The sequence below is a fragment of the Lynx rufus genome, unplaced genomic scaffold, assembly GCF_022079265.1.
Source record: "Lynx rufus isolate CCGP_SWC_20201006 ecotype Redwood Valley unplaced genomic scaffold, mLynRuf1.p SCAF_10, whole genome shotgun sequence".
Taxonomy (NCBI): Eukaryota; Metazoa; Chordata; class Mammalia; order Carnivora; family Felidae; genus Lynx; species Lynx rufus.
In genome coordinates this window covers 40,028,552-40,041,244 of record NW_025814824.1, presented here as the reverse complement: position 1 = coordinate 40,041,244, position 12,693 = coordinate 40,028,552, and the positions used below count along the sequence as shown (strand labels likewise).

The 12,693-nt window shown below is 44.0% G+C and overlaps 1 protein-coding gene across 1 annotated transcript in view; it reads left to right on the top strand.

Annotated features, from left to right (window-relative positions):
• Nucleotides 1-5,825: 5,825 nt before the first annotated feature.
• ZDHHC21 (zinc finger DHHC-type palmitoyltransferase 21) overlaps nucleotides 5,826-12,693 on the top strand; it is a 69,429-nt gene continuing 62,561 nt past the window's right edge. Inside the window, exon 1 of the mRNA XM_047064767.1 lies at nucleotides 5,826-5,953. The gene's annotated coding sequence lies outside the window, so the exon portion shown is untranslated. The remainder of the gene's footprint in view (nucleotides 5,954-12,693) is intronic.

Genomic DNA, 12,693 nt, shown 5'->3' with positions numbered 1-12,693 from the left:
TTACCAGCGAAGCCTGAGGAGGCTTCCTGCTGGGGCACCACAGGGTGTCAAAGGATGAGATGTCAAGTGGCCTCCTTTTTTTTTCATCTACTGCATGGAGACACCATGAACCCAAAGCAGATCTGTTGAGTTAGCATATTCAGAAACCAACTCAAGTTAATTCTCCATAGTATTTTAGAGCCCTAAGGTATAGCAGAAAGTGCTATTTTTATTACCTCTGGTACCTGGGTTTTTCGAGAAGGACTCAGGTTATTTTATTTCACTGGTCAACGTTACCACCACATGAGCCATGTGGACTGTCTCTTTCAGAGTCTTCGTCTCCTTTCCTGGTGCTGAACGTGCCCCTCTGTCCTTTCCCTTTCTGAGAGCTCAGCACCTCTTGAAGCTGGAGGCCGCTGAATTTTGCTTCCCAGTTTCCCTTCTCTCCCCTTCAAAATATCCCTTTTGCGGGGTGCCTGGGTGGCTCAGTTGGTTAAGCATCCGACTCTTTGATTTCAGCGCAGGTCATGATCTCACGGTTTGTGAGTTCAAGCCATGTGCTGTCAGCTTAGAGCTTGCTTGGGGTTCTCTCTCTCTCTCTCTCTCTCTTTCTTTTTCAAAATAAATAAAATTTTAAAAATGCTGCAAAATATCCCACCGTTTCTGACTTTGAGAATTAAGTAACTATTTCTTCTCCTACCAAAGAGAAATCTATTTAGACTCTTGATTTTACTGGCACCCCAGCCCCACACTTTATTTAAGCTCTAAATCCTTTTATTTTTCATTTTTTTCATTTTGTTTATTTAGTAATCTCTACACCCAATGTGGGGCTCGAACTCATGACCTTGGGATCAAGAGTCACATGTTCTTTTGACTGAACCAACCAGGCGCCCCTAAACTCTGAATTCTAACTTGTCTTCTTCTTCTCTATTCTTATGTCTTGGAGACAAACCCAGTTTCCTGCCCCCCTCCACCCATCTCTTTTGCTCTTGTCTTTATAATAATAAAATCTCTCAATGAAAATCTCAATCCCCCGTCTTCATGCAATGAGGTCAGCATCATCAAAATGACCCTATTTTTAATATGCTCTTTACATTGAACTAGGGCAGAACTTCTCATCACCTTTCTAGACCCGTTTTACTTCTCTCTTGGATCTCTGTTAAGCCCAGTTACCTTAGCTGTTTTCTAAAAAAACACACTACTCACAAAAATGGATTTTAAAAGCACATTCTCCTTCTGCTTTCTACCTCAGTCCACGTTTCTCTGAAAGATGAGGGATCAGGGTGACCCACTCAAAGCACCACTTCCCCTCGTGTTGGAAGAATCCACGTGTGAAACTGCTGAGTCTCGTTGCTGACAATGGCAGCTATTTGACTGCCATTGACACAGAAAAGGAGACCTCTTTCCTGAAGAGCCCTGACTTTTGAGCTCTGACAATGGACAGCTTTCATTATCAAATGGGTTGAATCTGAATCTGAAACTGAATCAGCTCAAGACTGCCAGGGACAAGCCCGTAGCCTGACAAAAATCAGATTTCTTGCCTTTCCAGGAGGGAGGGCCCTTCAAAGAAGTGCCACTAGACAAGTAGGAGGGGCGAGCTCAGTGTCAGTGGGTTTTCACTGGAGGATTTTGAAGATGGTCTAAGGGAAGCAGGGATCAGTTTGAGATTGGTTTTTGTTTTGAGGTGGGATTAGGAAAAGAGGGAATTCATTAGGAATTGGGTGCTGTCATGAGGTGAAGGTGGCCAAGAAATTGGGTGTCTCTAATAATAGACGAAAATAGCAAGTGGTCTGGGGCATTACTGGTCAGTAATCACCCAAAGAGGGGATCATTATAGTAATTTGCATCCACCGCATGACCTTGGCAGAAACGGTGTTTGTTATTAACTTTGCAGCTGGCTTTACCTGTGTCTCTCCTCCCAGCTTAATTAGTGGCTGGGCTTCTTCTCTCTTGTCAGGCCAAGTTGATTTTCATTCTTTTAAGTCCAAATACATTTTAACTCTTGCAGCGTCCTGGATTCTAAATTCACTGAACCTTCACCAGGATACGTTTTCACACTGGCACTTAACCAACTGTAAGAATTTCGAGTTCATCTTGATTTAACGTAACAGAAACCTCTAGCACGAACACCAAGTGACCCTAAAAAGTTGAGATGAAGCCATGTGGCTTCGCTAATAGGTTCCAGTTTGGGACGTGTAGAACTTTTTCGAATGTCCTACCATTCTGCATTTTGATGATGCCACGGCACTCACGAATAAAGTCTGTTCAGGTTATCTTACTCCAAAAGCTTATTGGCTTCTCGTTGGAAACAGCATGGAATTTGAAGCTCACCATGATTTGACTGTTCTACCTTTCCATTCTCTTCTCTATCTTTCCATGCGTTTTACGTTTGAGCCACACCAGATGGATCACTGTACTTTCGCATCTCCGCGCCTTTGCATACACTTTCCCTTTCAACGGAGGGATCCTTTGTCCTGGTCGAAATCCTATTCTTATTTGGTTGATATAAGAACCTTTTTCCATGAAGCCACTCCTAAGCCACTTTGTTGACACTACCAGCTGCTTCTTTAGCATTCCCGTAGCACTTTGCTTGTAACTCTGCTTGGCATTGCTTTTGTTCTATCTCCTAAGCACGTGATGGTTTTTAGAGTTATCTTTGATACTTGAAAAAAAAAAAGAGTTTATTTTACCTACTCTCTGTATCCTACAGCAAATTCTTAACTTGGTTTTCGTGACTTCACTGGAGGTATGGGAAGGTGGGACAGCTTCTGGAACTTTATTTATAAATATATATGTACATGTTTCTATAATTACGTGTGTGTGTGTGGGCACGCACTCTGTTGGGAAGAGGGTCCATAGCTTTCATTAGATGCTCAAAGGGATGTGTAACCCAAAAGAGGTGAAGAACAACTATTCGAATATTAGACTATTCTGGAATGGGCACCGTGCCACTCAAACAGATGGGGGAGATGACTATAAGCAACCAAGAAATCATGAATGTGCATCAAATGTGGGTGCTTAGGGCATGGTACCCAGCTGGGCAGGTGGAGAACGCCATCCACCCAAAGCTGCCAAGGGCTATTAGCCAGTGTTGATTAAACTCTGGACTGCGTTTGCACTGACTTTTGGAAATTGCAGTCAAATCCAGTCCTCCCCAGTCACGGCACAGAAGCACAGGAGTTGGCTGAGTTTATCCACATAAATGCCCTGACTGTGCCTTTGTTGAGAAGCTAAGTTGGCAGTGGCACTAATGCTGCTTGTTCCTGTCTCGTTTTTCAATTCCCAGATAAATATTAGTTTGATTAATAATCATGTTCCAATGAGTCATAGGAAGGATGAAATAGACTACAATTCTGGAGGGAGAATATGGTGTAGGACATATATCTTATCCTCATCCTTACAGGAAATAGAAAATCTCCTCAAAAAGATTACATGATGCCATATCTCCCTTACCATCTCATTATAACACAGGAATCAAGTATGTAGGTTGCAATATGATACAGTCATGTTTATGAGGTGACCTTCAGCATAAGGGATAGATCGGCCCTTGATTATACTTCTTAAGTGCCCATGCTAAGAAGCCTCATGATTTTGAGAATGCTTTTCCTGCCACTTCTCTCCTTCCATGTCTTTCTTTCTTTTTCTTCCTTCCTTCCTTTCTTTTCTCCTTTCTGTTCTTTCTTTCTTTCTTTCTTTCTTTCTTTCTTTCTTTGAGTGCAAGTGAGCAAGGGGCAGAGAGACAGGGAGAGAGAATCCCAGGAAAGGGCAGAAATGGGAGAGAGAGAGAAAGAGAGAAGCGGGGCTCGAGCTCACCTGATGCAGAGCTCAAGCTCTGGAACTGTGAGATCATGATCTGTGCCGAAGTCAGATGCTTAATCGACTGACCCAGCCAGGTGCCCTTTCTTAGAAAATCCTCCGTGGAATTGATTTGGCTGATAAGAGACAGGCTAACACGTGAAAAAAAAGGCACACAAAATACATACACTTAAAATCGTCACATGCATTTGCGTGCTGGTCAACTAATTCTCATTTTGGCACTTGTTGAAATCATTTGTCGTATATTATTCCTCTCACAACAGAATACTAAAAGAGAGCAAAATAATATGCAATTCATGTATTTGAATTGTGGAAGTAAAACCACATGTTTCCCCTTCTCCTGAAGTGACTAGTTATTTGTATTATTTCTTTTCAAACAAACCAAGTCACAAAAATCCTACTACATTTAAAATGCATTATGAAAATCAAAGACAATTCTTTCAAGAGCAATCGTCACAGCCTTCCAACCTTGCTATGCCTAAATGGAAGAGCCGGTTTCTTACTCTGAAAGGCAATAAAACTTGCATATAGTCAAATCAATCCCTACCACTGAGTTTCTTTGAGGGTAGAAGACACTATTCCAGGGCAGTAGTTCTAAAACTGGAGGGTGCATTAGAATCACCTGGAAGGCTCGTGAAACCAGATTGCTAGGCTTCACGCCTGCTAACGTTCCGAATACAGTAGATCTGGGATGGAGCTGGAGAATGCCGATCTCTCGAATTCTGGTGATGGTGCCGGTGAGGACTTTGATAACAACTGATCTAGGTCTTGAAGGTCCTAAGGTGTTTGTAATCAATTCGCAAACCAGAACAGAACATGTTTAAAAATACCTAGCAATGCAAGGTCACCTGTTTCAAAACCCCTAGCGATAGAAGGTAACATAAGGGTCCAAAGCAGGATTCAGTGTGTGTGTGATCGAAGTGCCCTGGTGGGAGAGGACTCTGGGCTGGCAGGATTTGAACTGACTCCCAAATCTAGATCAAGGTCATCAGAGAGAAGGATGAAGGGCATCCTAGGAAGGGTAAATGAACCAAGTTAGTTAGAGCTAGGACTGGAGGGGTAAGCTTGTGAAGGGCTTTCAATACCATCCTGTAAAGAAGTTCGGATTTGATGCATCAAGTAATATTCTTCTATCCATACATTGTCTCTTCCTGTGGCATGCAGACACAAAGGCTTGGCTCTCTACGTTACCGCAGGCATTGCAGTACTGTATCCCAAGTACTGTTTAGCTTAGGTGTGGGAAGAGAGGGGAGGTTCTAGTGTATCTCTGATGTTCGGTAAGATACTAACTTAGACCGGGAGGTGGATTATTTACAATGTTGAGTCGACTTATTTTTTCCTAGGTTGCAGGGATGGGAAATCAGGCAACTTTTGAATGTCTCCTTACATACGGCGAAAAGCTTGTTTGGGTGTGGACTGAGGTCGCCCACAGGAATAGGAAACCTCTTAGTTGGCTGGGGCAATTCCAGGTGTAGGAATCACCTGGAGATCTTGTTAAAATGCAGATACTGAGTCAGCAGATCTGAGGTTGTGCATTTCTAACAGGTTCCCAGAGGATGCAGGTGCTGCGGGCCGGGCCGCGCTTTGAAACAAGGTACCAGGGGACATCCAGAGCGCGTTGCGGGCAGAGAGGCCTGTTGACCATTATCCCTGAAGGAATGAGGATAGTTGCAATCCTTAAAGGGAGGCCTCTCTGCAGTTCCCCACATAGGGGGGACGGAGAGGGTGTGGGGACAAAGAGAAGGACGGCCAGGGCACAGCTGCGAAGGTGGCACCGGGGGAGGGCGGAGGCGGCGAGGTGCGTCAGGTACGAGTGTTCCGGTGACGGCGGTCCCGCGGGGCAAGCGGCCTGGGGTCCGCGGCGCGCCTCCTCCCGGCCAAGGCGCGATTTCTGCTCTTTCGGCCCTCGGCGGCTCCCATCGCGGCTCCCGGGAGCGGCGCGGAGACCGCGACGGCGGCAGCCGGTGGCTCCGGCGCGCGGGCGGGCGCACACCCACCCCGCCGGCCCCGGCGCTCCGGCTCCCGGAAGCGGAAGGGGAGCGCGGCCCGGCCTGGGAGACGGCGGCGGCGCCGGAGGAGGAGGAGGAGGAGGAGGAGGGGGAAGAGCCGCTGGCGGCCGCGAGAGCACCGGCGGCGAGAGGCGAGCCCGCCGGCGCCGGTGAGTGTGTGCAGGCGCGGGGCCGACGCGGCTGCCCCCCCCCCCCACGCCCCCCGCCTTCGCCCCGCAGGGCCCCGGCCGCCGCTGCCCGGCGCCCGCCGCCCTCACCTGGCCGCGCTCCCGCCCCGCGTCCAGCCCCTCCCCGCACCTGCCCCCCGCCCCGAACCCGGCTCGCCGCGGGCCCGGCGGGTCTCTCAGCAGCTGCAGCAGAGCCGCAGCCGCCCGCCAGCTTCCCCTCCCAGAACTGGTGGCAGGGGTGGGGGTGGGTTCCTGCTCCGGTCGAGGTGATTTGGGGTAGTATTTTTTTTTTTTTTTTAAATCTGTTAAATGTGTGTCCCGAGTTTATCGCCTGGAAACTACTGTTTTCCCTCTCTGCACCCCCGCCCAGAGACCTGCGCAGGGATCCCGGGTTTATTTATGCTACCACAGCCTTTCATTCATTTCCAGATCCCTGGTGTGGGGCTGCAGAGGACTAGCAGGAGCAGAAATAGTTTGCTCCTTTATTGACCTTCTGCCTCCCTCCCCCGGATCCAAGAGTGATTTTGAGAAAATGGCTCACGGATGGCAGCAGTTTGCGCTTGTTACCATTCGCTATAATAAATAGGTCGCTGGATTTTAAGTGGGGAGTCCATTTAAAGTTGTGGTTTCTCAAGCTATATTTGGGTCACATCTTAAAATCCCTTGTGAGTCAGTCAGTGGAGGATGTCTGTATCTCTAGGGCTGAGAGAACCTGACCGGTTATTACTCGAAAATATTGCAGCATAGCAGTCCATAAAAGTACAAGGGGGGGGGGCGGGGAATCAAGGTCATTGTGGGTGGGTCATAAATCATAGTGTAAAGTTACAGCCTGAAAGACGACTGAGGATAATTAAGCACAAGTCGTGTCAAATGGAGCCTCAGCCTAGGATGCTAATATGTAACCTTTAAAAAGAATTCACTACCTTCCTTGTGGTAGTAATAATAATAACAACAACGAATAATAATAGTTATCATTTGATGACCGCCTGGTATGTGCTGTCCCTGGCTTTTTTGTGTAATGTCTTGTTAAATCCTTCCATTTCTTCAGATTTTACAGATGGAAGTCCAGAGCGGTGTTTTATTTTGCTTTAGTTGGGCAACCTCTTAATGGCCAAAAAGATTTTTGAAGAAGAGATGAGGTGAGAAATCAATGGGAAGGAAAGGACTAAATGAGATTTAGTGTAGTGGAAAGAAAAACTACATTCTGGTCCCATTGCTTGTCACAATCTAGCTCTGGGGTCATGGATAGGCCAGTGACCCATGCTGTTTTCTTAGCTATACAACTAAGGAGTTAGGCTAAATTCTTTAAGGCTTATTTTAGCTTTCCCATACTACTTGGCATATGCTACGTTTGTAATTAATTTAAAACCCTTTAACATGCATGTTAAAAGCACATTTTAAGCATATACCTGAAGAAGTATTGGTAAAATTATATCAAAATATAACTAAATATATATTTCCATACTTTTGGAATAGTACGTGGCCTAGTTCTAGAATTCCTCATTGGGGATGTAAAACAATGGGATTATATCAGGTCCCTTCTGTTAAATGTAACATACTTTAGAAGCTATAATTGGAATAAACGAAACAGAGCGTATTTTAAATGATGGTAACTGTCACACTGCCTATCTCTGGGGTATTTTATTTAATAAAATAAATGCATTTTAAGATGCATCCATGTAACCACCGGCTTAACAGGTAGATTCTAAAGAAGTAATAATCAGTGAATCACAAAATTTTTACTTATTTGCCCACTGCCCAATTTCTGTAATTCATAGGGATTGATTCCGAACCTGTGGAAGAGTGCGTGGATAACATAATGTCACGTATTAGTGAAGAAACTAATTGAGAAGTCTAGTATTGTCTCCATGGAGCTTTTTCTGGGATTGAAATGGAGTGTGAGTCAATACAGCCTTTTTCAGCATAGAACGCTTCATAATCGTATCAGTATTAACAGGCATAACAGGGAAGGCGGAGGAAAAGCCATTTTTATTACCGGGGACTTGTTCCCTAAGCTCAGTTTTACTTTATATTAAGGCATAAAGGAATTTTATATTGCTTTAGTAAAACATTAGGGCTCAGATTCAATTTTTCGAGTGCAATAAATATAAATGGCATTTTAACATCCAGTAGAATAATTAGTGCATTTATCCTTCTTATTAAAGTTGAAAATATTTGAACTATTTTGAATCCGTGAAAAACACAGGTAAAAGACAAGAAAAGGTGGAAAACCCCCAGTTTTCTTGTAGGCGGCATAGTGACTTTTTTGGTTCAGCATCTTTGGTAAATTGAATAAACCTAGTTATTCACAGATGTGCGTACTCTCTCTGCACTGCTCTCTCTGGGGGTTATCTCCCCCCAAAATACCTTAGTGTGATGGTAGTTTACTTACTTCTCTCCCTCTTTTGATGTACCCTAGGAAAAAGATGGGACTTTTCCAAAGTTTGTCGTTGGCCTTTTAGGTCTCCCATTTGTGCTTTTTCCTTCGGGTAGATTAACCTCATTTAAGAGCCTGAGCAGATATCTGCTCTCTCCATCTACCTGTTACTGCTTCCCACAAAAGGGCAGGTTAGGTAAAATTAGTATTTTACCACTCACCGATTAATTTTATTGTAGTTATAACTCAACACGCTCGGTGTGATCTCAACCGGGCTTCTGATTTTAAGCCTTTTATCCCATAATTATGGAATGAAACCTAACCTACTGCAGGGTGTTCAGCTTCAAGCAAGTCAGGAGTGATTTTTTTTTTCTCGTTTAGTGTTGTTATTTTCTTTTTTTTTTCTTTTAGTTTTGAGAGAGAGAAAAAGCGTGAGTGGGGGAGGGGCATAGAGAGAGGAGAGAGAGCGAGAATCCCAAGCAGGCTCCCCATCAGCAGTGAGGAACCTGATGTGGGGCTTGAACTCACAAACTGTGAGATCACGACCTGAGCCAAAGTTGGACACTTAACGAACTGAGCCACCCAGGCACTTGGTCTTTTAGTGTTATTCTTTTTTTTTTTTTTCAACGTTTATTTATTTTTGGGACAGAGAGAGACAGAGCATGAACGGGGGAGGGGCAGAGAGAGAGGGAGACACAGAATCGGAAGCAGGCTCCAGGCTCCGAGCCATCAGCCCAGAGCCCGACGCGGGGCTCGAACTCACGGACCGCGAGATCGTGACCTGGCTGAAGTCGGACACTTAACCGACTGCGCCACCCAGGCGCCCCTTTTAGTGTTATTCTCAAACTGAGCCTGCTTTGGTAAAGCTTGGTGTGAAAGACCTCTGATTTAGGGTTTTTTTGTTTTTTTCTTTTTTCAACCTATCTTGGTGTAGTGGGTGCTAGGGGTAAGTCGCTAGTTTCCCTTCCCCCTTGGAAGAACTTGCCAGGTTCATTTCTGGCTTTTACTGTATCCGAAGGGTTTCCTTGTGCCATGTTTGAAGCCAAAGCTTATCTGTTGTCTTCCGTCCCTGCTCTGCATTCAACTCCAATTCTTTTCTTGTCTTTCCTGGCCCTTTCCCGCATCCCTGCCTTCCTACGTGAAGATTCCCATGCCGACATTTTGTACTGCCTGAAGCAACATTTGGTCTCTTTAATTCATATCGTCCACACCTTCCGAGCGATTTGTACTTTCTGTTAGGAGATTCTGATGAAGTGTGTCCCTGTAGTGCAATATTTTTAATAGAGATATTAACTTACCTTTATTTCTCACTCATGAAGCAGGTACACAGAGGAGTAATGGCTCATGTTCAGTTTTGCCTAGAATGGAGTGATTTGAAGACCTGTTCTAGAAGCGGGTTCGTGAGACCATTGATGGCGCAAGGGTGTTCTGCTTTGACACCTCTGCCCACCACATTTTCACAGAGTCTTCTTGGAGAACTCAGCGTTGAGTCAAAGTTCCTGAGTTCACTAACTCATTCTTCACTAATTTCTGAAATTGGGTCCTGATCTGCTCCCATGTTTCCGTCCTTAACTTACCAGCCCAAAGAGATTGGGTTTACAGGTTTTAGTTCAGTCTCTCTGTTTGAGATCAGATCTCTGTTTTCGGTTTTCTGCTTGAGGAGACCTCATGCCAACATGTGGAAAGAAAACTTCTCTCTATGCTTCTAGTACGATACCAGCTGAGCGGCTGGGTCTCCTGAGATTGCTCATCTTTGACAAGTGTTCTCAGATGTTAGCTTTAGAGGAAGTAGAGCTGGGGTGTGGTTAAGTTGTATCACGACTCGATTTTTAAAAATGGGGACCCAGAAACATCTGGAGTTTACAAGACTAGAAGTAAAACTTCTTTTTGTCTCTCTTCCTCTCCTGTCCCCACTCCCCTTTCAAGTTACTATTTTGAGAGTTCCTTATCATTTGTCAGGCAGTTTCTCATTTAAGCATGATGACAATTCCAGGAGTTATTTTTATCACCATTTTACAGATGGCTAAACTGAAGCTTGAGAAGAAACTGCAGCCTGGAGAGCTAATAAGCTGTGTCAGAATTTGAATGTGGCTCTCTTTTTCGTTTCCCCACAGGGTTAATTTCCTACGCTGTTGAAATAAACTGAATACCTATGTGTATTTAAAAAATTGAATTACATCATTGGCTAATTGTTAGAGACAGCTATAGCCTGATAGTTTAGGTAGAATTATTTAATGTGGCCAATTTTCAGAGTAGATAACATCAGAAGTTAAATGTCTGTATAAATATGTTTAAAAGTATATAGTTGTAACTTTATTTTCAGAAGCAGGTATAAGTTTAGGGGTGCCTGGGTGGCTCAGTCCGTTAAGCGTCTAACTTCGGCTCAGGTCATGATCTCACGGTTGGTGGATTCGAGCCCCGCATCGGGCTCTGTGCTGACAGCTCAGAGCCTGGAGCCTGCTTCAGATTCTGTGTCTCCTTCTCTCTCTACCTCCCCTGCTTGCACTCTGCCTCTGTCTCTCTCAAAAATACATAGACATTAAAAAATATTTTTAAATAAAAATTTAAAAAAAGCAATTATAAGTTTAAATTTTATATTTTCACATATTAACCATCTCCCGGGAACTTTCTGTGGGAAGTTTTATTGTATTCTTTTAGAAATAGCCATGTTAAAAATATTTAAGGACGCTTTATAGTTATGAAACTTTGGTACGTTCTTTGTTATCCCAAAATTACCTGAAGTTTTAAGCCTAGCATTGTTTCTGTCCCTCTTAGGTGAGATTTGATTCCATGATGTGAGCGAGACTGTTGAATTAGATAAAATGTTTATCCCATTTGGATGCTATCTCTGGCTGCAGGGTGGCTGTAATAACTGTAAATGTAGGAGGTGTCCTGGAGTCTAAGCCAGTGAATGACGGCGGTTTGACTCATAGACGGTTGACTTGTGCTATTACCTAATAATACTGACAGGAAGTACTGTTTTGCTGAAACATTAGGAAGCCACCTTGGAATCCGAGCCATAGCAGCATTATTGACTTAGGCCATGTTTCAGAACATTTTGTTGTACCACATTTAATTCTGTGTGAGATTTTTTTCTAGAGGAAGATGAATACGTTCATTTGCTCTTAGAGTAGCAGCTCCCCTACTTTGTCATTCCATATTTTGTCTCTAAAAATCAAAGGTGCAGGCAAGGAAACCATTCTTAGCTTAGTTCAGAAAGTTAGAGTAGAAACCAATTATATTTGACAATCTGACAATCACGGACCACAGAGTAATTGATGCTGGGAGAAAATACAGTTACAAAAATCTATACAGGGAATGGAAATGATAATGATTTTGGTGTATTTTTCACATCCTCAGTATGTAACAGTTTCCTTTTGCTTTGGTAAGCAGTATGCTTAACAAACTTGTAACTTGTTTATTTCCTGTCTTGGAGAATGGTACCACCCTTTACATAGTCCCTAAGCGGAAAACTTGGGAGCCATCCTACAATCTGCCCTTTGATTCCAGTTGATCACCAAGTTCTATCAGTTTTACTTATTAAATTTTTTTAAGTTTATTTATTTATTTTGAGAGAGAGAGAGAACATGCGAGCAGGGGAGGGGCAGAGAGGGAGAGAGAGAATCTCAAGCAGTCTCTGCTCTGTCAGCACAGAGCCTGACGCGGGGCTCGATCTCACGAATCATGGGATCAGGACCTGAGCCAAGATCAAGAGTTGGCTGCTTAGCCGACTGAGCCACCCAGGTGCCCTAGTTTTACTCATTGAATTCTTAATCTGCCCTTTTCCACATGCCTCCTGTCTTAAGTGTTCCTTCTTCACCCCCTCCTCTCCGCACCCCCCTTCTAAGTCACTGCTGTTGTGGCCTTATCATGTACCCTCATTTCTCACCTGGGTGACCAGTAGCTTATAGTCAGTTTTGGAGCACTGTCCATCCGCCCAAGTCCATTCTTCATAGCATGGCTACTCTTTCCAAGGTGCAGACTTCATCATGGTATTCTTCTCCCTGAAATCCTACAGTGATTTCCCACTCTGCCAAGTGCAAAGTCCAGACTCATTGGCATAGTTTAACAGTGTTTTTCACTGGGATCACTCGTTTCTTGTGGGTCCTGAAATCACTTGAGTGGGCTGTGACTAGAATTATGTATGTATTTAAAATGAACTAGAATAAAATAGAAGAACAGTAGCGGAGTACATCACGTATATTAAATAGACTTTTTCAGTCATGTATTTCATATAATCAGAGTGTCAAACATTTATATTTCTGTGTGTACTGATGTTGTAATGAACTATATTTCTTGGAGTTGAGTGTGCTCAGAAGGTTAAACATGTTTTACGTCATTCTTC